Source organism: Bidens hawaiensis, unplaced genomic scaffold (genome assembly GCF_021521415.1).
Source record: "Bidens hawaiensis isolate Kalapana, Puna unplaced genomic scaffold, B.hawaiensis_p1.1 tig00025962_1, whole genome shotgun sequence".
Taxonomy (NCBI): domain Eukaryota; kingdom Viridiplantae; phylum Streptophyta; class Magnoliopsida; order Asterales; family Asteraceae; genus Bidens; species Bidens hawaiensis.
This window is the reverse complement of record NW_027494163.1, coordinates 1-25517: the sequence shown is the minus strand read 5'-3', so window position 1 is coordinate 25517 and position 25517 is coordinate 1. Positions and strand designations below refer to the sequence as shown.

The window sequence follows — 25517 nt, the reverse complement described above, 5'->3', positions numbered from 1 at the left end:
AATTTTCTTGGCAAATGAGGGGTGTTTTCGCTTACCACATGGAAAATGGGTGTTTCCGAAATAAAAAAAAGATTTCAGAAATATTTTCTTAAACAAAATTTTTCTGGGATATTCCGAATAAGGGGGGCATTCTTCTTATACATTTTGGCAACAATATTTTCAGGCCGAATTTTCACGCGTATCTACTGGTTGAAGGGGAGAACAAGACTGTTTATACGATCTTATTCGAGATTTTTGAAGATTGTTCAAGACCTTGCCAAATTTATTAAGAAAAGGGGGATATAAAAATTTCAATGAGTTTATTTTGATTGGTATCCTCCTATAGTTTCAAGGGTTTCTTGATAAATTACTGCAATTGAGATGATAATACATTTTGAGAAAGCTACGTTTAATTGAGTTCAAGACTAAACAAGTGCATAATATTTTCGATTGCTGATTGATTCCTTCGAGACTGAAACCGAACTATGTTGGCTACAAGTGTCTATTCGTTTACTTCTTTATGAAGGATTCAATTATTGACTATGTTGGCTACGAGTATGCAGATGGTAAGCCATTCGAAGTCTCCTAATAACTAGTTGCAATAAAAGCTATCCACAAAAATTAAAAAAAAAAAGTAAAAAAGAAAAATAAAACACCGTCACAAATGTTTTGAGATATATTACTCTTCAATTAGATAGTTATCGTAAAGGGAAAATTTCCAAAATACACATTTCAGAATCTATTTTCGAGTTTACACACACTTTGCAAGATATTCCTGAAATACGCACTTAAACCTAGTCTAGACGAGTAGGAAACATAACCAGGCGATAACCACTTAAATGAAGACACATGGACAAAAAAACAAAAGTCTATCATACTCTTTCCTACTAGTTTCCCCCTAATTAATCCATCCCTGTTAGTTTACCCCACCCCCTCCTTCCTTCTTATATACCCATTCCAACTAGTTCCACCTAATATACCCATCCCAACTAGTTTAGCCCCTTAATATACCCATCTCTACTAGTTTTCCCTTAAGACACCTGTTCATACTAATTTTCCTTTAATATACTCGTCTCTATTAGTTTCCCCACTAAGAGCATTCACAACCCATTCCCTACCCTATATCCTTATATATCATATTATTACACTAAAAATCACTATTTTTTCTCTCTCCTGTTTAATTAAATAATACTTTTTATACATTTATCATTATCTTTTCTCTTTCCTCCACTCACAAACACTTTTAGAAAATATTAAAAAATTATACGGTATGAACAGTGAATCCCAAAATTTAACTTTCCTCTATAACATTTTCTCTCTCCTCTACTCACAACCACTCATAATCATACCATATAATTTACAAATCCCCCTCACAAAAATATAGGGAATGGGCTGAGAGCATTCCCAGCAGCATTTTTATCTCAATCTCTATAATTACACTAAAAAACACTATATTTTCTTTATCATTTACAATTAAATAATATATTTTAATATTTTTATCATTACTTTTTCTCTCTACCCCACGCACAACCAAATTAAATAACATTTAAAAGTTATAGAAGATAAACAGTGTTTCTCGAAATTTGCTTATCAACAAAAGTTTCTCTATCTCCTTTACTCACAACTATTCTATATGATATAAACATGTGGAGAATGCTCTAACATACGTGCTATTCATCCTACTAAAATCTATTTTTACTTTTGCAGCCAGCATCATTACGAAACAACAAACCGATCAGCATGAACTCAAAACACCTCACTTCCATGGAGTCAACGCCCATCAAACCGCTACTCATCCTCACTCTCACCCTCCTCTTCCACTTATCTTCACCCTCCGCACTCCCTAAACAAGCTCAACCCACCAAATCCGGCTACCTCACTGTCAATTCCACCACCGGTTCCGCCATCTTCTACGCCTTTTATGAAGCCCAAAACACCACCAACACTTCACTCTCTAACACCCCACTTGTCATCTGGCTTCAAGGAGGCCCTGGCTGCTCCTCCATGACCGGAAACTTCTACGAACTCGGCCCGTGGCGAGTTACGGCTTCTTTAACACTTGAACCCAATCCCGGCTCTTGGAACCGGATATTCGGCTTGTTGTTTCTTGATAACCCGATTGGAACCGGTTTTAGTATTGCTTCCACACCCGAAGAGATTCCACGGGACCAAAATACCATAGCGAAACATCTGTTTATCGCGATAAGAAAGTTTATCGCTTTAGACCCGTTGTTTAATTCTCGCCCTATTTACATCACCGGTGAGAGTTACGCTGGAAAATATGTTCCAGCAATCGGGTACTATATTCTTAAAAGAAACCCGAGTTTACCTGTGTCAGAACGGGTAAATTTGTTTGGGTTAGCTATTGGAAACGGGTTGACCGATCCGGCAATTCAAGTAGGCACTCATGCTTTGCATAATTACAATCTTGGTTTAATAAATGAGAAACAGAAAACCCAAATGGAAAAACTTCAACTTGAGGCTATAAAGTTAACTAATGATGGTAATTGGAGTGAAGCTACAGATGCAAGAATCAAAGTCTGGAACTTTCTTGGAATGGTGACGGGTTTAGCGACTTTGTATGATTTTAGGAGGCAGATTCCTTATCATTCTGATTGGGTTGAAGAGTTTTTGAAAGACCCCGAGGTTAAAAAGGCATTAGGAGTTAACGAATCGATGGCTTTTGAGGAATGTAGTGATGTAGTTGGGGATGCATTGCACGCGGATGTGATGAAGAGTGTTAGGTACATGGTGGAGTATGTTGTTAAGAATACTAAGTTATTGTTGTATCAAGGTCAGTGTGATTTGAGAGACGGTGTTGTGTCGGTTGAGTCTTGGGTGAGGAAGATGAAGTGGGAGGGGCTTGATAAGTTTTTGGAAGCCGAACGGAGTGTTTGGAGTGTGAATAATGTGCTTGCTGGTTATGTGCAGAGGTCGGATAATTTGAGCCATGTGGTGGTGTTGGGTGCGGGCCATTTTGTGCCAACTGATCAGGCGGTTAACTCGCAAGCCATGATTGAGGATTGGGTTCTTGATAGAGGATTGTTTGGTAATAAGAATGTTCAAAGTCTATCTCATGATCTTTGAAACTGTTGTAGTAGTCTTGCATATTGCTAGTTCAAGAAGCTATCACACACGTTGATCTTTATGATTGCCATTGCTGTATTATGATTCAGTTGTATACTTATTTGATGGGTTCAATGCCAATGCTTAAGATGTGGTTCACAACCACTGTATATATAAATAAACGTAAAGGATCTATGTTAGCACTTTGTTGTAAGTTGGTTGTTTAGCTCATAATTTGATCCGTGTAGTTGCTGAAATTAGGAAGAAGTGAAGCGTTTTGCACTATTGGTTTTGCACAATTGGTAGCTAGTTATTATTTTTTTTTTTAGCCAATAAGTAATTCTCATTAAAATCAAAACGATTACAATAAAGTGGCAGACAAACGGGCAACAAGCTGCGTCGCAACCCCCTTCTGAATAGCCAATAAGTAGTTATTTTCGGTTTTGTGTTCTATTGTGTGAGAGCTTCGCAATGAAACACACAGTGTCCAATCGGAACTAAGATGAAAGTGACATCGACCCTCGAATTTGAGTGATTGCAATGCATACTGTGTTTAATGCATCTTTAGGACTACTGCGAACAAACTTTTTTTTTTCTAAAATCAAAAGGACTTTACTTTTGACTCATTAAACATGTCATGAATGTTTTTTTTTCTTTTTACTTTTAAGGATTAAACTTGAATATGATACGTGTTCTATTGGATCAAGTGGCGAAAGTCAATTGGGCCATGGGGTTTTTATGTTTTTTTAGTATAACACAAGTACCCAAAAGGCCAAAATCGACCGAAACGCCCGAAGTCGACAATGTTTTAACTTACCAACGCCCGAGTTTTATCGATTCATTGACAGGGACAGACCACGCTCAGGTTTTACAAACTCCTGGGTACCGACCTCTTTTTTTGGTTCCGGTACCGTAACCTACTCAACCGAAACTGATCAAATTCGCGTCGACTTACCGCAACAACAACCGGGACCACAACGCTCAGGTTTTACGGATCGAATAAATGTCGTGTTAAATTTTTTATTTTTTATATGTTAATTTAACGAAATTACTTTTTGGATTTTAACACTTGCGTTTTACCAACGTTGTTTACACTGTGACAAGCTTAATACGTAACAGATACTGGCCGAAATCACGTCTACTCACCGTCTAACGCTTGGGTTTTACCAACACCTAAATTTTACCAATACCCGAGTTTGAACGCTCGGGTTTTACCAACACCTAGATTTAACCAACGCTCGGGTTTTAAGTTTTTATATACTAATTTGACGAATTATTTTTTGGGCTTAACTCTGGAACCATTACTAACGTAACCCTTATCAACCAAATATGCCTTAATTCGTTGCCACAACGCACGAGTTTTACCAACACCCTAGCTTTACTGACCGAATAAAATTTTATTTTAAGTATGTTAATTTTTTTTATAGTATACGAGTGCTGACATATATATATTTTTTTTAAATTTTAAATGTGGTGACTTAACTTTATTTTTAAGGTTTAATTAGTTCCGGTACCGTAACGAATCTAACCAATTCCGACCGACTCGCGTTGACTCACTGTTGCAACTACCAGTTATTGTTACCGTCACGAAGTTTTTAATATGTTAATTTTAAGTTATACAAGTGTCGATACTTTTTTTAACGTTAACAGATTAATTTTTTTTATAATGTAGTGTCGGTATCTCAACCAACTTAACCCATATCAAATCCAACCAAATCCACGTTAATACATTGCCATAACACTACGGGTAAAAAAAGACAGATCTCAATTGCTCTGACACAACATGTAAAGCACTAGTTTCTTTCATTAGGTTCATTATGTTATTTAAAATGACATTAATAAGTCATAAATAAAATGAATAATTAATTATATAGAAATTCCCTAGTTCTATTGTAGAGGGAGAAACCAAATTTAACCAAAAAATTTTGAAAAATTTCAAAAAGTACCACTCAAACTCACGGAGCCGTGATATTTGAGTTTGTGTCGATGGATTTCACTAGCCAATAAATAATGCCACATGTCCAATGTCTGACACAAGCCTTGAGATTTCAAACTAAATCCATCGGATCTATGAATTTTAAAATCAAAACCGTCTCTTAAAAAAAAACGTCTCCATGATGATTTAGATTGCTTTCGTCTCCTTCGTTAGCGTTTTTTTTAGATCAATGATAGAGTGTATTCGGACATTCAAACTTTTTTAAAAACTCACGGAAGAGACAAAAGCAATCTGAAATATCAATGAGACGATTGTTTTCAAGGAGTCGGTTTTGATAACAAACTTCACGGATCCGACGGATTTAGTTTGAAATCTCATGGCTCGTGTCAGACATTAGACATGTGACATAATTTTATTGCCTATCGAAAACCATTGACACGAACCTAAATGTCACGGCTTCGTGAGTTATGGAAAAAAAATTTTTGAAGCTTCAAAATTTTTGGACCAAATATGGTTTCTCTCTTGAGATGGACTTTTTTGAGAATTTTTTTCAAGAAATTCCTTCATAAAATTGTCATTATTGTATTTAAATAAAATAATTATTTATAAAGCCTTAGTAGGAATACTAAAAGAACGTATGATTCATTTTCTAAAACACAAATATAGACAAATGAGACTCACCGCTAGAGAGGAAACTCTCACAATTTCTTCCATCACTATCTTCTTTTTTTTCTTCCCTCAAAAATCTAGAACATCATCTTAATCTAGAACATCATCTTACCCGGTGACTCCTTGAATGTGAGAGCAGTCTCCGACAGTACACATGTTGTTTCGGTTATTATACACTAGGAGACAGACACATTCGTCTAAGAAGAGACGTAAAATATGTTTAAAGCGACTCATATTAAACACCACTCCTCAACCGAAGTTAACAGATTTATTTTGTTTAAAAGTATGTTTGGCATGGAGCTTTTAGAGGCTTCAAGCTTCAAGCTTTTAAGAAAAAGTCTTGTTTGGTTGAAGAAGCTTGAAGCTTTTAGATGATGATGAAAAGCTTAAAGCTCCCACCAGTAGCGTTTAGAAAAAACTACAAACTTTTAGTATTTTAATTACTTAAATAACATTCCAAAATAAGTACATTTAATATTATTTTTTTTAGTTATGCCCATTTTGGTCATTTTATACATTTTGTTAAAAGTTCCAACTACTCTATCAAACATCTAAATATATCTAAAACTCTACAGCTACCAGCTTCAAGCCACCAGCTTCCAGTTACAGCTACCAACTAATTTTGCCAAATATACCCTAAATGTTGTTGTAAAAAAAATTAAAAAAAATAATAATAAAGCAACACCTATTGTTGAAGATAGTATGTTGGATTATTTTGTATCCAAGTAAGTTTTATTTATTTATACTTACTCCTTTTGTATGTATAATATAGTATTATTAGTTTCTAATGAATAAAGAGAGTATCTTTATTTTATCATTTGTAACAAAACTTGTGAGCCTAATTCCTATCTATTCGAGCTTAGCATTACATCATTAAAAGACATTATATATTACTTACCAATTTCATTAACATTGAAACATATTTATAATGCAAACTACAATTGAATAATATCTCAACAAACTAATTATAGATAGACTAATATAATATATACATATATTTAGAGGTGATTGTGATATACTATGACTAGATCGAAGATCGTCAAACGGAACATGTGGAAGTCCTTTGATGAAGATATCCACAATTTGGTACCGTGAAGGGATATAGAGAACTTTAATATGGCCTCATGCAACCTTTTCTCAGAAAAAGTGAATGCCCATTTTGATATGTTTGGTTAGTTAATGTTGTATGGGTTTTCTAGAAATATAAACAGTGCTAACATTGTTGCAACAAACAATGGAGCTTTGGTAATAGGATGCCGAAGCTACAAATACAAATTACGAAACCAACACAATATAAGAGATTGTATTAACTGTGTATTTCATTGATAAAGTTCCAGAATATATACAAAGAGATTTTCTAAATACAAGTCTATAAACAAGGTAATGATTGACATGAATATTGACAGCCATATACTATCTATAATTACAATTCAACTTTGAATGTTTGAGCGGGAATGAGTTAATTGTCTAACATGCCCCGCAAGATGGACGTTCTAGGAAGAAGACCAATCTTGGATAAAAGAAGATGATGCCGGTGCTTAAGTAGAGGCTTCGTGAGAGCATCAGCAAGTTGGTCATCACCAGCAATGTGAGTGACCTGTAGATTCCGTGCTTGAACCTTTTCATGTACAAAGTGAAAATTGAGTGCTGGATGCTTCATTTGAGAATGAAAAACTGGGTTAGCGGAATAGTGTGTAGCACTTAGATTGTCATAAGTAGTAGGTGTGACTATGGACAGATATCCAAGTTCCAACATGAGAGATATGAGCCATTATAACTCAGCGGTAGTGGATGCAATTGTGTGAAACTCGGCTTCGGTTGAAGAGCGAGCCAACGTGGGTTGTCTTTTGGAACTCCAAGAGACCGGGTTAGAGCCGAGGTATACTACGTAACCGGTTGTGCTGCGATAAGTCTGTTTGTCACCATCCCAATCGGCATCAGTGAATGCATGTAAGTGTAATGGGGAGTTGCGTTTAATGAGTAACCCATGGTGAATAGTGCCATGCAAATACTGAAGTAAACGCTTTATGGCAGACCAATGTTGTTCCGTTGTTGTGATAGTTTGTTAACCGTAAATGCAACATCCGGTCGAGTAAGAGAGAGATATTGTAAGGCTCTGACAAATGTACGATAATCTGTGGGAGATGATATAGATGCACCTTCCCCTTTAGCTAGCGGAACCGAGGTAGTCATCGGTGTAGATGTGGGTTTACTATCCATCATGTTGGCTCGAGTGAGGATGTCAAGAATGTACCTAGCTTGAGAAAGAAAAAGACCATGCGAGTGTGGTAATACCTCAACCCTGAGAAAGTAAGAGAGGTTACCCAAATCTTTGAGTGAGAAGCGAGTGGAAAGGGAAGTGATGAATGTATTTACCACCGATGAGTTAGGACTGGTGATAATAATATCATCAATGTATACTAGAACATAGATGGGTGAGGCGGTAGAGCGGTGGACAAAGAGAGATGAGTATGAAATTATACGTTTAAAATGAGCTGAGATAAGGAAAGACTTTAGTTCCTCATACCAAGCTCGTTAAGCCTGTCGAAGACCGTAAGTAGCTTTGTTGAGTTTGCGAACATGGTTAGGAAAGGATAGGGTCGATAAATCCGGGTGGTTGAGACATATACACTGTTTCGGTAAGTGTGCCTTGGAGGAAAGCATTGTTGATGTCGAGTTGACGAAGATACCAATTTTAAGAATTGGCTAAAGCAAGAGTAAGACGAAGGGTAGTGGGTTTGACTACCGGACTAAATGTTTCTTTATAGTCCACTCCAAGCCGGACCGTTGATGGAAATCCTTAGTAACAAGACGTGCTTTTAGTCGATCAACGGAGCCATCAGGTTTAAATTTAGTTCGGTAAACCCATTTACGTCCGACTAAATTAGGAACAAAGTTGGGGGGAACAAGAGTCCAAGTTTTATTATGCATGAGTGCGTCATACTTTGCATGTCCTTGCGCCATGACAAGTGTTTAAGTGCTTGGGTGATAGTGGAGGGTTCAAGAAAAGGTTGAGTGGTTGTGTTGTAGAGAATAAAGTCTGAATTATGATATTTAGGGTTCGGTTTATGTTGGGTTCGTATAGTGGGTGGTTGGTGATTGAGGGGAATATCGGGAATGGTGGAATTGGAAAAGTTGGAATTAGTTGGTTGAGAGAATGAGTTGGAAGTAGGCAAAGGAGTAGGAGTTATATGGTTGGTAGAATTTGGTGGGTTTGGTGGTTGTATGTGAGTGATGGTGAGAGGAATTCATGATTCTAGTGTAAATAAATTTGGAGTAGTGGTTTGAGTAAGTTGTTCAAAAGGAAATTGATGTTAAAAAAATGTACATGTTGGGAGATGTACACTTTGTTGGTGAGCGGATCAAGGAGGTGATATGCACTTTGAGAGGATGAGTAGCCCACAAAAATGCTCGGTTTTGATCATGGTTGAAGTTTGTGGGCTGTGTAGGGTCATTGCAATGGATATGATAGACAACCAAAACTGCGAAGTTTTTCATAGTTTAGAAGCTATTGGAATAGGCGAAAGAAGGGAGAGTCATTTTGAAGTGTAGTAGTGGGTAATCGGTTGATTAAGTAGGTGGCGGTAGTGAAAGCAAATGGCCAAAATTTTAAAGGAATTTTGTCTTGGGAAAGTAAAGCAAGACCCTTTCGACTATTTGTCGATGTCAGCATTCGGCATATCCGTTGTGTTCGGGTGTGTGAGGTGGGGAAATAAGGTGAGTTAAGTCACAAGAAGCAAGGTGAGGTGATAGCTTGATGTACTCACCTCCATTATCAGAAAAAAGCCGTTTGATTTTTCTTTAAAAAAATTTTCCATGAGTTTTTGGAAATGAGTGAATGTGGTTAGAGAATCCGATTTGTATTTTAAAGGATAAATCCAAATATACTTGGTGAAGTGGTCAACAAATATTATGTAATATTTAAGGCCGTCATATGAATGGGCGGGTGAAGACCACACATCGGAAAATATCAATTCTAAAGGGGCATTAGAGGTGAGAGAAGAGGTATGAAAGGGAAGTTTATGACTTTTATTAATGCAACAAACATTACAAGAATCATGAAAAGTCTTAATTGAAGGAACAAAAGATGACAAATATTTTAAAACTTTAAATTGATGATGTCCTAAGCAGTGATGCAAAAGGAAATCTTTATTGAATTGCAATGAGAAGACATGAGGTGGCTTGGTGGGACGGAGTTTATAGATGCCATGGCTACTTGTTCCGTGAAGGAGAGAAATGTGGTTTGGCAGTCATGATAACAAAATTCATAGAAAAGAATTGAATTAGTATATTGTTATCAATACATAATCGAGAAATGGAAATAATGTTACGGGATAGGGTGGGAATGCAAAGAACATTATTTAGAACAAAAGAAGTATTAGAAAAATGAAGAGTAACCAAACCAACATGAGTAATAGTAAGAGACGAACCATCTCCGATGACTAATTCCTCGGCACCGTTATATGGGGTGTGAATGGATAAAGCATTGAAGTCATTGGTAATATGATGGGATGCTTCGCTATCAAATAACCAAGGAGGGTTTGATGTGTTGTTATCTACTCCCATGAAGCAAGCTTGTGGCTGCCACTGTGAAGTATTTCTTTGAGAAATAGGTAGTACAACCTGTGGACATAATTTCTTGAAGATATTACAAGAGGTAAGGGTGTGTGTAAGACCTCGAATCCCGGGAATCCTACAGTTGGTAATCACGTCCACAAATTCACAAAAATTTAAAACCAAACGATTCGTTTTATTCAAAACAAGTTCAGAGTAAATAACAAAGGAAAAAGTGTAAGTATTTAAAAATCCCAAATACGGGTACAAGTGTCCAAAAATCAAATATAAATAAAATATCACTTTTATTTGAAATCCTCGACTAGAAATGCCTTCAACCTCCCGAGTAGCATCCAGCACGTCCAAGCGGTAGCATCCACTTCTTAACCTGAAAGTCAATCTAACATACATACAAAGTCAGCTTGAGCTGAGTGAGTTCAAGTTTTCATAAACGACATTCATTAAAAATTTAAATTCCATGAGTATGGAATGTAGGGGAAAATCATGAGTCCATAAAATCATAAATAGCTTTTCTTAACCAAATCATAAGTAAATAAAACATTAAACATCTTTTCACGCAGCACGGGCCTCCTCACCCCGGGTCTTCCCCGAGTAATATATTTGACCTAGTCACGGTTTAACAAAACCGTTAAAATCATGCAACACGAGCCTCCTCACCCCGGGTCATCCCCAAGTAATATATTTGACTCGGTCATAGTTTAATAAAACAAAATCATGCAACACGAGCCTCCTCACCCTGGGTCATCCCCAAGTAATATATTTGACTCGGTCGCGGTTTAACATACCAAACACGTGATACGAGCCTCCTCACCCCGGGTCTTCCCCAAGTAATATATTTGACCCGACCACGGTTTATAGAACGGAGGGCCTCCTCACCCCGGGTCTTCCCCAAGTAATATATTTGACCCGCCGGGTCATAAACATGCAACACGGGCCTCCTCACCCCGGTTCCACCATCTTCTACGCCTTTTATGAAGCCTAAAACACCACCAACACTTCACTCTCTAACACCCCACTTGTCATCTGGCTTCTAGAAGGCCCTGGCTGCTCCTCCATGACCGGAAACTTCTACGAACTCGGGCCGTGGCGAGTTATGGCTTCTTTAACACTTGAACCCAATCCCGGCTCTCGGAACAGGATATTCGGCTTGTTGTTTCTTGATAACCCGATTGGAACTGGTTTTAGTATTGCTTCCACACCCGAAGAGATTCCACGGGACCAAAAAACTGTAGCAAAACATCTATTTATCACGATAAGAAAGTTTATCGCTTTAGACCCGTTGTTTAACTCTCGCCCTATTTACATCACGGGTGAGAGTTACGCTGGAAAATATGTTCCAGCAATCGGGTACTATATTCTTAAAAGAAACCCGAGTTTACCCGTGTCAGAACGGGTAAATTTGTTTTGGGTTAGCTGTTGGAAACGGGTTGACCGGTCAGGCTATTCAAGTAGGCAAATGGAAAAATGAGAACCAAAAAACCCAAATGGAAAACTTCAACTTGAGGCTATAAAGTTGACTAATGATGGTAATTGGAGTGAAGCTACAGATGCAAGAATCAAAGTCTGGAACTTTCTTGGAATGGTGACGGGTTTAGCGACTTTGTATGATTTTAGGAGGCAGATTCCTTATCATTCTGATTGGGTTGAAGAGTTTTTGAAAGACCCCGAGGTTAAAAAGGCGTTGGGAGTTAACGAATCGATGGCTTTTGAGGAATGTAGTGATGTGGTTCGGGCAGCATTGCATGCGGATGTGATGAAGGGTGTTAGGTACATGGTGGAATATATTGTTAAGAATACCAAGCTACTGTTGTATCAAGGTCAGTGTGATTTGAGAGACGGTGTTATGTCGGTTCAGTCTTGGGTGAGGAAGATGAAGTGGGAGGGGCTTGATAAGTTTTTGGAAGCCGAACGGAGTGTTTGGAGTGTGAATAATGTGCTTGCTGGTTATGTGCAGAAGTCGGATAATTTGAGCCATGTGGTGGTGTTGGGTGCGGGCCATTTTGTGCCAACTGATCAGGCGGTTAACTCGCAAGCCATGATTGAGGATTGGGTTCTTGATAGAGGATTGTTTGGTAGTAAGAATGTTTAATTAAAGTCTATCTCATGATCTTTGAAATTGTTGTAGTAGTCTTGCATATTGCTAGTTCAAGAAACTATCACACATGTTGATCTTTATGGTTTTCATTGTTTTATTATGATTCTTGTATACTTTCTTATTAGATGGGTTCAATGCCAATGTTTAAGATGTGATTCACATGCACTATGTATATAAATAACCGTGACACATCTATGTTAGTTAGCCCTTTGTTTTATATTGGTCGTTTTGCCCATAATTTGAATATAGTTGCTGAAATAGGAAGAAGTGTAGCGTTTTGTACTATAATTTGTTGAACCTAAGCAGAGAAATGAGTTTATTTTCTTTTAACATAAATTTCCTTCGAGTCCGATAATCGGTCTAGATGGTGGCTACGCTCGACTTATCTCTCTAAAGAAAAACCCCTCCCTAGAGGAGAGCATAAGCTCCTGGATTAATTTGTCTTGGATTACCTGATTCACACTCGTCTTGATAATCCATGAATTTTTTTTGAAAATAAAAATGGTAGGAGAGGGTTTGTAATGATTCTTGAGATTATCACAAGGTGCTGAACAGGATAGGGGGTCTGTAAGTTTTTGTGAAAGGGATGCTCTTCTCTCATTGTTGTTCAAAGAAAATGCGAATTGCTCTATTTGATGTCGATTCACCCACACTTCCATTCTTTGTAGAGGGAGGCTAACCGCTTGTTGGTTGTGAGCTGTATGTGCGGTAACATCTACGCACGGCTCCATGAGAAGGATAGTGGAGAGAATAGCCTTTTTATACCTCATTCTCTTCTTCAATTGGGGGGGGGTGTCTGATCTTTCTTTTTTGGGAGAGTATCTCATGATCTTCGAAACTGTTGTGGTAGTCTTGCATATTGCTAGTTCAAGAAACTATCACACATGTTGATCTTTATGATTTTCATTGTTTTATTATAATTCTTGTATACTTTCTTATTTGATGGGTTCAATGCCAATGTTTAAGATGTGATTCACATGCACTATGTATATAAATAATCGTGACGCATCTATGTTAGTTAGCTCTTTGTTTTATATTGGTCGTTTTGCCCATAATTTGAATATAGTTGCTGAAATAGGAAGAAGTGTAGCGTTTTGCACTATAATTTGTTGAACCTAAGCAGAGAAATGAGTTTATTTTCTTTTAACATAAATTTCCTTCGAGTCCGATAATCGGTCTAGCTGGTGGCTACGCTCGACTTATCTCTCTCAAGAAAAACCCCTCCCTAGAGGAGAGCATAAGCTCCTGGATTAATTTGTCTTGGATTACCGGATTCACACTCGTCTTGATAATCCATGAATTTTTTTTGAAAATAAAAATGGTAGGAGAGGGTTTGTAATGATACTTGAGATGATCACAAGGTGCTGAACATGATAGGGGGTCTGTAAGTTTTTGTGAAAGGGATGCTCATCTCACATTGTTGCTCAAAGAAAATGTGAATTGCTCTATTTGATGTCGATTCACCCACACTTCCATTCTTTGTAGAGGGAGGCTAACCGCTTGCTGGTTGTGAGCTGTTTGAGGGGTAACATCTACGCACGGCTCCGTGAGAAGGATAGTGGAGAGAAATGGCCTTGTTGTACCTCATTCTCTTCTTCAATGGGGGGGGGTGTTTCTGATCTTTCTTTTTTGGGAGAGTATGCCAATATGATCTTAATGAGGTGCATGGATTTGCATCTGAATTTGTTGGGGTTCCCTCAACGGGTGCCTACGTCCCAATGTTTTGCGCAATAAAACCCTTTGGCCAAAGACTAGTGGTAGGTGGTCCACAGAGCCTCTATAAAAAGGGTAGCCTAGCATGTAAGCCTAACAATGAACTGTGATGAACCTCGACATGACCTATCTAAGATTAGGGGGAGATCCTCAATAGTGATGACCCTTTTACTCTTCCACGGACTGATACATGTATCGAATGCTCAAACGTGAAAGTTGACTCCTGGATTTGGAATCTAAGGGGTTGCTGTGATTAATCCTTTCTTTCCTCGTCCACTCAGGGGATGTGGACACACCTGCGTGGATTACATGCGTGGATTACAGGTGATAGTTACAAGAATGGTGGGAAAGTTAAAAGTACTAGAAAACATTTAGGGATGGATGTAGAACCATTGGACAAGGATAATTATTCTGGTCCTTGAAAAGGTGACGACTATTCTCAAGAACCAAAAAGACTGAGCTGAGGGGAAGATCAGTGACTCACTAAAAGAGATATCAGTTTAGGGTCGGGTGAATGTTACAAGAATGTTAGGGTTTAACGAGATGTCAATAGGTGAAAGTTTGAATATAAAAGATGTTGGTAATGTTGTTTCCTGATTTGGACAGATTCTGACATAGAAGTTCAGACTCATTAAAAATTTCTAACATCAAAGAAAAGTTATGAAAATTTACAGATTACAAAATTATTGTGTTGTGAAAAACTTTTGTTTAGAAAAGTTTCTTATTTGGATCCTCGAAATATAAGAAAAGTATCCATCTTTCAAAAGTGTATTTATATGCACATTGTTGTATAGATATTTGAAGGTCCAAACGAAGGTGTTTGCTATGCTCTATATACTTTTCTATACGTCTTTTGGAGAACTATGCCATAAAATCAGTGTTTAACTCATTTGGATTTATTGTGAATAAGTTATGAATGCAACAAAATCGGGTCAAAAGCTGTTAAGACTAGGGTTGTAATTATGCACCTTAGCAAGATTTATAGTTATTACGAGTTAAGAATTGTTAATTGTAGGTATAAACACATGTTTTTATGTTATCCAAGACATTTATAAGGTGGAGGGAACGCCTTCCTTACCAAAGAATGCTTGTAGGATTCACGGTAGGTAGAGGTATTTCCATCCTTGCAAATGGGATCCTTTGATTAACTTAGTGCGAATTCACAAAATGCTAAGGTAATTCTGTTAGGATCATAGAATTCGTAATCTAAGCTAATTGAACACAATTCAGTCCAATGAAACAGTAAACTATTGATCTAATCCTTTGAATGGATTACTTATCACTTTAATTGAAATCATATTTGAATTGCAACTTCAATTAGTATATAAAATGAACAAGTTAATCAAAAGAATTCATTAGAGATAAGTAAGAGTTCATATTTACAACGAGAAGCATGTGGACCAAGCTCTACAGTATCAACAAGTCATTTAAGTTTGTTTTCTTTACAAGATACATTCAGGTAGAGTGTGGGAGAGTAAATAGAGGCAACTGGGAGATGAACAAGATAAGGAAGAGCAAAAGAAGGAAGCTGAACATAAGGAAAGGATGGAACGGGATTCGTTGTCAAAGTTTCAATATAAGCCTTGTGGTGTTTCCATTCCTACCAGTCAAGAAGGCTCGAAGAAAAGATCATTTGAAGATATGAGAAGAGAATATCGTGAACGTGCAATTGGAGCTAAGGAATGAAGATTTGAGAATCAAGACCTAGCAATATCCGAAGGGGAGTTTGCTGGTGCTTAAACGTCTACCACTGGGGTCTTGTATGCATTAGAAGTAGTTAGAATGTGTTTTGCATGTATATGCAGTGCATAAGTATGCAACGCATAAGTCTTATGCGGCGTATAAGTTACGCTCCGGATAAGCTTATGTGCCGCATAAGTGTCTTGTGATGTCTATAAATAGGTAGATAGACTTATGCATTAGAGGGAGTTGATTCCATTGTACTACAATATTGATACTGTTAGATTCTCATTGTAATTTAACTATTTTGATAATATATGAAGATTTGAAAGTGATTTATTGTGTGCTTTCGTCTTTAATGGACTATGCACATTAATTAAAGAGGAGATAGTATTACACTCGATCCTACACATCATCAAGGCACCTATCCAAGGTCTTGTCACCTATATCACACTTCGTCTTCTCAAACAACTTACTCGTTTTCCTTGCTTTTCATCTTCATCATCTTTTTAAACTCTATAATCATGGCATAAAACCCTAGAAACCTGCAATTCAAGTATCCTCACAACTTGTTACCATACCTCACCTGTAGTCTATCCTACCCAGAGTTTTATAACATCAACATGACAATCACCGGCAGCAGTTACTTTAACATCCTGACGATTAACCCTGCATGTATCCACAAACCCTAAATAACTTTTGGAAGAATGCCTCTATTCAATATGCAGAGGACAACAAGGCGCATTTTTTTATCAAATAAAAGGTAGGCCACATAACAAATGGGTCGGTACAACGCAAATTCGCGTTTATTTGGTTGTTTGTGCGTTGCACAAGTGAAATTGCCGACCCATTCAACTCGTGTAGTGTCGTGTGGACTTGTTGGCTGTAATTATACTTAATTTAGTCCACACGGGGCTGAGTTGATTTCTAAGTACATAAATAACTCGTTAATGCGCGTATTCGATACAATTAACAACTTTCGGGTGTAGTTTGGGAATCCTCTGTCCCCAGAATTAACTAAGGATGGTTTTGATAAATATGAGGCCTCGGGGGCTGATGTAATTAGAACTTGTATGGTTGTGGCCTTGGGTCAATATCCTTCATGCAAACATGTGAGGCAATGAATCTTGCTTCCTTAACCCTATAAAATCCGATCTAATTGCACCTTGTTTGCACTTTCAATCCTTTGAAATCTATGCTTAGTTTGCTGCTGATTTGGTGTTGTTTTGCTGCTGTAATTAAATCCAAACGGCCCAGCAGAAGCTGAAGGAAATCGAGTAACACAGGTATCTATAACTTGCTCTCTCGTTTGATCTTTTTCTTTGTTGTCTGTTCTTGCACGTCCAAGGTATCAATTCGTTGTTTATACTCATCACATGCTAACAAATCCAAGCCTTGAACCCGTGTGTTAGCAGCCAAACCCATAACTTAATAACTAATTAATAAAATAAAGCTTAAAAAATCGGTTAAATCCTTGTAGCCTAACGGAACCGCAAACTAATAGGGATGTATACAATCTTAATGCAGACACAGTCCAGAGTATTAATGCGTCAAACTTGTATTACAGCATCCCTTCAAACCGTGGCCACTATCATGGCCAAATAGTTAATATTTTACATGTTACCTAGTTTGAAAACTAACCTCATTTGCAACTATTGAACCTCTGAAATTTATCACATATTTTCCAGCAACTAGGTATCCTATTTTGTTTGTATAAAAGTATTTTGATGAAGCTATAATTGTATTATAAAAACCGCGCCTTAAAAAACCCGGAAACGACACTTAAGTGGCCCGTTTGATCAAGAACTGAACCCTATAGTCTAAGTACTGTTATGATATCATATTAAAGTCCCACATATATATTTTAAACATATAATCTAACCCGAACTTGTTTGATAACCAAAAATGAGTTTTGTTAAAAATATAACATAAAGGTGCTAACGGGCCCAACCGAACCGAAGCCATTGTTTAAGTTCCGAGCACCTAATATCAATATGAAACAATAGATAAGTCATTTACATGCATTCGAATAGATTCAAACTTGTTTTATAGTGAATAATGGATTTTTGATCAATAAACTATTTTGGGATTTGTGGGGTTAAATAGGAAACATTGTTTTAAGCAAAAGCGATAGTTTTGCCAAGAATCGAATTGTTTAAGAAAAATGGGCTGACCTAAGCCCGGACCTGTTTATAAAATGAATATATATATTTTGAAACTATAAAAAAAATCATATTAAGAGCAGCCCCAAAACCGTGGCTGGATTTATGACTAATCGGTAACTCGTTTAAGTGTAAAGTAGCTTGAAAACAAACCCGAAAAGTGACCTATTTACTTCTGTATATTTAAACTAATTTCTAGAAGTTAAACACACTTATTTAACTAATTAAACATAATAAAAAATAGCTCCAAGAGATAATACTAAAACCGGATACTAAAAACCTTTTAAACCGTCACTTTTGCAACCCGTTTAATTGTGAACCTAACCCGGAAACCTAAGTGATATTATAATATCTTTTTACAGCCCTAAATATGATCTTATGATGAGTTATAACCTGACCCGGAACTGTTTTACACGAATCATCGTTGTTAAAACCGAACTAAGACTCGAAAGAGCGAAAACCGGGCCCGTTAGCAAAAATGCAGCCATGAGCATCTTTTTAAACCTACGAGATGTCAAAACAACCTATTTTTATTTATTATAACAGGTCCTAGCTCGTTAGGTGACGAAAAGTGATTTTTTGTTAAAAAGATAACGAAAGGGCATTTTTGGAAACCGATTATTTCTCAAAAACTGAAAGTATAAGAATGTGTTTTTGAAACAGAGGCTTATGAGTTTAAATGGCTAGATAAAAGCTATGAAATGTTTTAAGGGAAAATGTATTTACTATAAGACCCCGAAACCCGGGAATCCTACAGTTGGTAATCATATCCAAAAATTCTCAAAAATTTAAAACGAAACAAGTTCATTTTATTAAAATCAGCCCAGAGTAATAAACAGCGGAATAATAAATATCAAAATTCCCAAAACAGGGAAAAGGCGCCCAAAGTTAAATATAAAATAAAAATATTCGTTTTATTTAAAAGTTCGGACATATATGACATACCTAGGAAGATGACGGAGCAAACACTTCACTTAAAACATCCCCGAAAGGTACTCGATTGGACAGCCACCGGTTAAGCCTAAAACGAACGAATTGATCAATAACGAGTATAAGGAGCAGATTTTAGCATACAAAGATATATTTTATTACATAGGAAAATCATATGAATAAATTATGAAAGTTTTACCAGAGTTTCATAAATGTATTAGGTATCTAAAAGTATTTTTATTATGTTTTTCCAATGCACACAAAAATCATAAAAATTCCCCCAACATAGAAAGGTACGTGCAGCTATTTCAGTGCGCAACAAAATGGTTTTATTTGTTTAGAAATCATTAACAAACCAAATTAAACGATTACAATTGGGTTGTAATCCTAACTCGAAATATGAAGTTCCAGAAGTGGAACCAACTAATTTGGACTTGTCAAAAAAGAGTTATGATGTCGGGAAGCCAGACCAGAATCCGACTCCCCGCATCAGCTTCGACACACGTTTTTATAAAATCCTAAAAACCATTCAAATGTCGTCCAAAAATTACAAATTATACCTTTCTGGAAACTAGACTCAAAGTATAATATCATGGAAACAAGAATCGATAAAAAATAATCAATTTTCATTGAGTTACGGACCAAACAATAAACGAATACGAATCTGTCAGCAACTGTTTTAATCAAAACTCAAACCCTAACATATTTATGACATCTCTAGAGTTCAATAAAAGGTTTTAATGGTGAAAAAGACTTCCATGGAGGTAGTACTAACCTTGAATTAGAGTTTGGCACCTTGAATTGGTGAGGGGGCTCTACACCATGTTGATCAGAGAGAGAGAGACATATAATGCCATGAAGAAAATGCACTAACAGGTTAAGAAGGATTAATGGACTTGAGAATGATTTGGGCCTAAAAGCCTTTGGGCTTTGCCTATTCAAACCTTAAAACCCGAGATTTCCATCCTTATCATTCCGTCATCACCATTCCAATCATTGGTACACACACACATGCACAAAATAAAAATCTCCTGCACCAAACATTCCAAAATCCAATTCCATTTGTCCAAGATCGGGCTATCAATATTTAAGGTATGTTTATAATTAATATTTGTTTCCTTTTTCACATCTCGTTTCCATCTTAGATCAATTATCAAAATGAACTCATCGAGCTGAAGCAAACTGACATAAAACGAACCGGGGGAGCAAGCTACCAACAAATCTAATGAAGATAATAACAATAACATCAATTTGTAATTTAACAAAAATTCAAGAAATAACATTTTGGTGTGAACGGGTTCACCGAAACCCGGAGTTCCGTAACCAGAAACTTGAACCAGCAGACCCGAGCCTAGATCTGAACCATAAACAACTCAATGAGTCTCGTATCCGAACCCTTATGAAACCACATCCAAATTCGCATCCGATCCAGACCTGAACCCAGACATAACCAGAACCCGTGCGACTGATTAACATACTATGCGATTGGAACGTCGAGCGAAGGGTTGCCGGGAAATATTCGCATCCCATGCGAATAGAGTCATCATGCGAACTCTTTGATTCGCATCCCATGCGAATCAGTGGCAAGCGAACGGAGTCATCATGTGAAATGTTTGATTCGCATCCCGTGCGAATCCGATACGACTTCATCCGTGCAATCGTTCCTGAGATTCAAATCGCACCCCATGCGAAGCATCTTGGGTGCGAATCGTCGTTCCGTGTGGACAGCCGTTTTAGGATAAGGCATGGCCTTGGTTGCTGGAACTGGAAGTGGCGGTGGTGGCCGTGAACATGAGAAGAAGAAGAAGAAGAAGAAGATGGGGGGGTATTTATATAATAATAATAATAATAATAATAATAATAATAATAATAATAACAATAAAAATTATGATAAAGGAAACGATAAGAATAAACGAAACCCGATCCCGAGACCCGACCCGCTTAGAACCCGTAACCCGTCTCAAATAGAAGGATGTGATTAGAAGGTAAACCGAGCAACTAACTCGCTAAAAAAGAAACTCATTAACAGGAGTGAACTTACAAAGTATATATATATATATATGTGTATGTATGTATGTATGTATGTATGTATGTATAAGAAAATAATATATGGTTATGAGAACTTAAACCAAGCAAAGAGCCGAACCTAAACCCGACGCCAACCTGAACTCGCTTAAAGAAGTGTTGACTCTTAAATGCATTAAGAATGTGCATTACTAATAAAGAAATAAGTATAATAATATATATATGCATATAATAATAATAATAAAAGATCCGTGAGAATGCAAACTAACAAGTCGACTCATTAATAAAATAGGTGAGTATGTTAAACTAATACGAACGAGTTAAGGAGGTTATATGTTCAGATCAGTTAACTTAATTGTTAACTCGTTAACTTCATAAAATAAGTAAAGAAACAAAAATAGAGATTAATATGTGTATGTTATTAACAGTTAGTCGTGCATAGTTGAAGAAAGGAATTACTATTAACGGTGAACGCAACAGGATCCAGGTGAGTTATAGCCTCTTTTATGTGTTATGTTTTCGGGGCTGTGTGCATACTATGATGTGTTAGAATAATACACTTACCCTAAATGGTAAGTGTATATTAGATATATGTTTGCATATGAATGTGAATGTTATGGATTGATTAACTGGTATGCACGTAGTTGTTATATTAATTACGATTGAAGGAAGTCGACAGAAAATGTAACGAAGGTAGAGTTATATGGTATGATAGAGGGCACTGGGCCCTAAAAATAACCGAGGTATGTAGGGCACTGGACCCTCATAATATCCAAGGTAAGTAGGAACTGGACTGTGACGATATCCAAGGTATGTAGGACGCCGGATCCTTATTAATTCCGAGGTATGTAGGGACTGGACCCTTATAATATCCAAGGTATGTGGTAACCGGATCTTTATAGTATCCGAGGTATGTGGTCAGTAAGAAGTATAAATGTATGTATGTATGTTTGAGTAATAGATGAACAGGTAAGTATTAATACATATCTTCGGACGTGTATTAGTAAGTAAGTGAACGTAATGTATGTTAATTAACTAGAACTCACTCAGCGTAGCTAACTTTTAGTATGCATGCAGGAAAGTAGAATGAGACAAGTTGCTTGATGATGACACGTGGCAATAAGAGGGAGACTAGCATCGCTATGAAGAAGACACCTGTGCCATTTATGTTTTATGTTTAAGACTTATGTTATTTCTGTTTAAGACAAGATGTTTTTGTTATGTACGAATGGTAGACTTTTATTTCCGCGAAATGTTTTAATTAACTCTAATTTTACGAATTATGTGAATGAGTAAATCCAACCAGCATGAAAGTAGGGCACCCGGGTTGGGGGCCTTTCATAACATAAAATTAGAACATAATGTGTTTGTTAGAGCATCCTAAACATAAAACGTAAACAACTAGAGTTCATCATAAACCCTAAAGCTACTATTCGTCCTCGTGCTTGCCGGCATCGTCTTCATCCTCATCTCTACTTTCAATTGTAATAAATCTTTTACAGCCCCCAATTGGTTTAAACACAGTCATTTTATATTCCTCATTCTCCCTGTCTGAATCACTTCTATCATTCCTCCATTTTATTATCAACTGGAGCTACGTATCTCTCCACTTCAAATGACCAAATAAACCTCTAAACTTTGGAATTTATGCCTCCGACTTTCCTCGATATGATGTAAGTTTATTATACAAATTTCATGTCGTGTGATCCAGGAATAAGATTTCACCCTCCTTCTTAACCTCTGGAAATAGATCTTCAATAAACATCTGGATAAACCTCGGATACTGCAACCACCATCTTTCCCAAAGTTATTCTTCATGTTGTCCAGCTTCATCTTTGAAAAATTAAACTTCAGATTCAAACATATAGCTGCCAATGTGCTCGTCTGATAGTCTAATATCTCATCATATCCTTCTTTCCGATGACCCAAGCAACGTACAACAACATGCACCAAGAATTTGTAGGGCCTCGACGTTCCCGTATTCCTGGAAGAAATTGTATTCACCTCTTCTTGATACCTCATCCTCATCAAACATCCTTTAACCATCTTGTCGTGCAATGCAACCGCACCTGACTCTGAATCACCAAACTCCAGTATCCGTCTAATCAGCCATTTAAATATTACAATCTCTTTCCCCTGCACCTTAGACTTGATCTCACTCCCACAATCCCTAGCATTCATCCAAAATTCTTCTATAATCTGCTCATAGGGATCCTAGTGTACAATGATGGCTTTGAACATTCTAGATCTTTTGAGGAACGACATCATCACCTTGAATTCTTTCACGTTTTTGTCACCCTCATTGAGATATGCCACAATATTGTGCTTACGGTCAGTATTCTTAGAATGTTTCACCATTTGAAAACACAACATTAAAGATCCAGTATTAGAAAAAATAGCTGAAATATGTATCCCGTATAAGTTTCTTATTGAATGCATATGTTTGTGTCCGTATAAGTATCAAGAATGTATAAGTCCAACGGATATGTATTTAATCCGGATATGTTTAACGTATATGTTTAAAATTGAATCATCAGCGTATAAGTCTGATATGACTTATACACTGTATAAGTTTTTATGACTTATGTAGTGTATATGTCATATACACAGTATAAGTCATAATAACTTATCCGGCGTATAAGTTGTGCATGACTTCTCATATCCAAACATCAAATTGTCCAAAATCTATGTTTTTAACATGATCAAAACCCGTTAATCTATCCTAAACATGCCGATTATCAACTTCTTTTGTTCAATTTTGAAATTTACGCATTTTAATTGGTATTTTAATGTTTTAGCTTTTAGCCTATTTTAGATTTGACAAATTAAGTTCACTTAAACTCAATTAATCCAAGTATAAGATCAATCATAGTCCATCAATGAACTATCAACAGATTTTATTCGATACCCCTTTGATTTGTGACCAAATTCATTTACACGTTATGTGTCGACCACATGTTCATTCAAAATGAGATATTAGTTCAAAATTAATTCCTCGATCAATTAATGTGGTGTGTAACTCACTAGGTTAACAGAATTTTAGCAGTATAACAACACAAATTTAGATTGGATGACAGAGAGAAATTACATCGTGTAAGTTTAAAAAATGACGTATAAAACATGCACAGCATGTAAGAATATATATATATATATATACACACATAAGCGCCGTGTATGCTGAATGTTATCCAGCGTATACGTTTTGTACTTATGCTCGTATAAGTACAATACTTATGCGCGTATAAGTCCTAAACTTATACTTTGACTAAGTTAATTTTCAGATTTTTTCGAAAACCGAACATTGACACCCATGTGTTTGATCAAGTTCAACTTAATGACCTTGATTAAAAATATTAACTTAATTTTGCTCATTTTTCTGAAAAGATACAGCATAACAAGTCAAAATTAATGACCTTGTATATAACAGCCCACATTTTAGCTTTGAAACATGATCTGATTTTGAAACATCAGCTCAACTCGTTATTCCCATAAGATCTTTTCCCAAAAGATAGTATCCCAATTATCAAGAGTCGAAAATAACACAAAAAAATAAAATCTTTTTGGTTTTCAAGAAAAACAGTAAAGATAGTAAACAAATAAACTTCAAGTTATTTACAAACATGTAAACAATTACATATTTTTGTGAGTTTGAGCAGGAAATCATATTGACTAAAATGCTCTTTTATCACAGTTTTCAGCTTTATTATGACTGGTGTTAAGTCAGTCATTGGTATTGTTGTCCACTTAAATCTTTCAACAAATATATCTGAAATTTCTGTGATATGATTTAAATGGTTCAATTAAGCATAAAACATATGTGGACCCCACCTATCAGACATAATCTTCATATCTTATACAGTGAGTTTTCACATGCATATTTTTTTCAACTTCTTAAATCGATTAGCTGTGACTCATGCAAAATTAACAAATCAAAACAGTTCAAAAGGTTAAAATTTTCTCTTAAAATCGGGTATTTCTATACGCAGAAAATGTTCCATTTTAACAAAATAAAAAGATATAATTAGTTGAAGATGTATAAAGCTTTAACAATCAAGTCGAATAATACCGTATTATTACGCGGAGAAAGACCAAGAAAATAAAGCAGAATACTTAGGTCTTAACCCTCAAATCGGTATTACTACACGCAGAGAGGATCCAAGACTTAAGCAAAAATAAAGAAAAAATTAAACTGAATTTCTTTGCAAAATAAAATGAGAAAATAAGTTGAATTTCTTCGCAAAATGAACGCATGCACACAAAGCAATCTTTTCAACCTTTTGATATTTAAAGCAGATATTAACTAAGCATCAAGATGCTAATCCACTAGATTCGGCTGTTTTTGTTAGGTTTAAATCACGTACTTTTTCTTACTTGTTTGTTTTAAGACGTACCAGCACACTGATACATTTAAGCACTCAGCCTTTTATGCTTACTTTTTACCGAACTTCGGATCAGATGATCAATGCACTATCATCTTCCCTTTATGCTTCAAAAACTCATTATGAGGAGTATTTTTACTGCTTTTGACATTTTATCATACTTGAATGTTTTTGTTTTTCAAATTTATATTATTTTTGGATTTTCCCAAACTTCCCCCCCCCCCCCCCCCCCCTAAAATCAAAAACATATTTTTGGTTTTTCATAAAGAAATAATTTTGTAAAAACATTTATAAAAAACAAATTTGAC

General features: G+C 36.3%; 3 pseudogenes; 2 read left to right on the top strand and 1 right to left on the bottom strand.

Annotated features, from left to right (window-relative positions):
• The first annotated feature begins 1682 nt into the window (after positions 1-1682).
• LOC143572525 (serine carboxypeptidase-like 50 pseudogene) lies at positions 1683-12377 on the top strand (annotated as a pseudogene).
• On the top strand, positions 11148-12314 carry LOC143572531 (serine carboxypeptidase-like 50 pseudogene; annotated as a pseudogene).
• Positions 12378-12710: 333 nt separating the features above from the next.
• On the bottom strand, positions 12711-23011 carry LOC143572536 (uncharacterized; annotated as a pseudogene).
• Positions 23012-25517: the final 2506 nt, after the last annotated feature.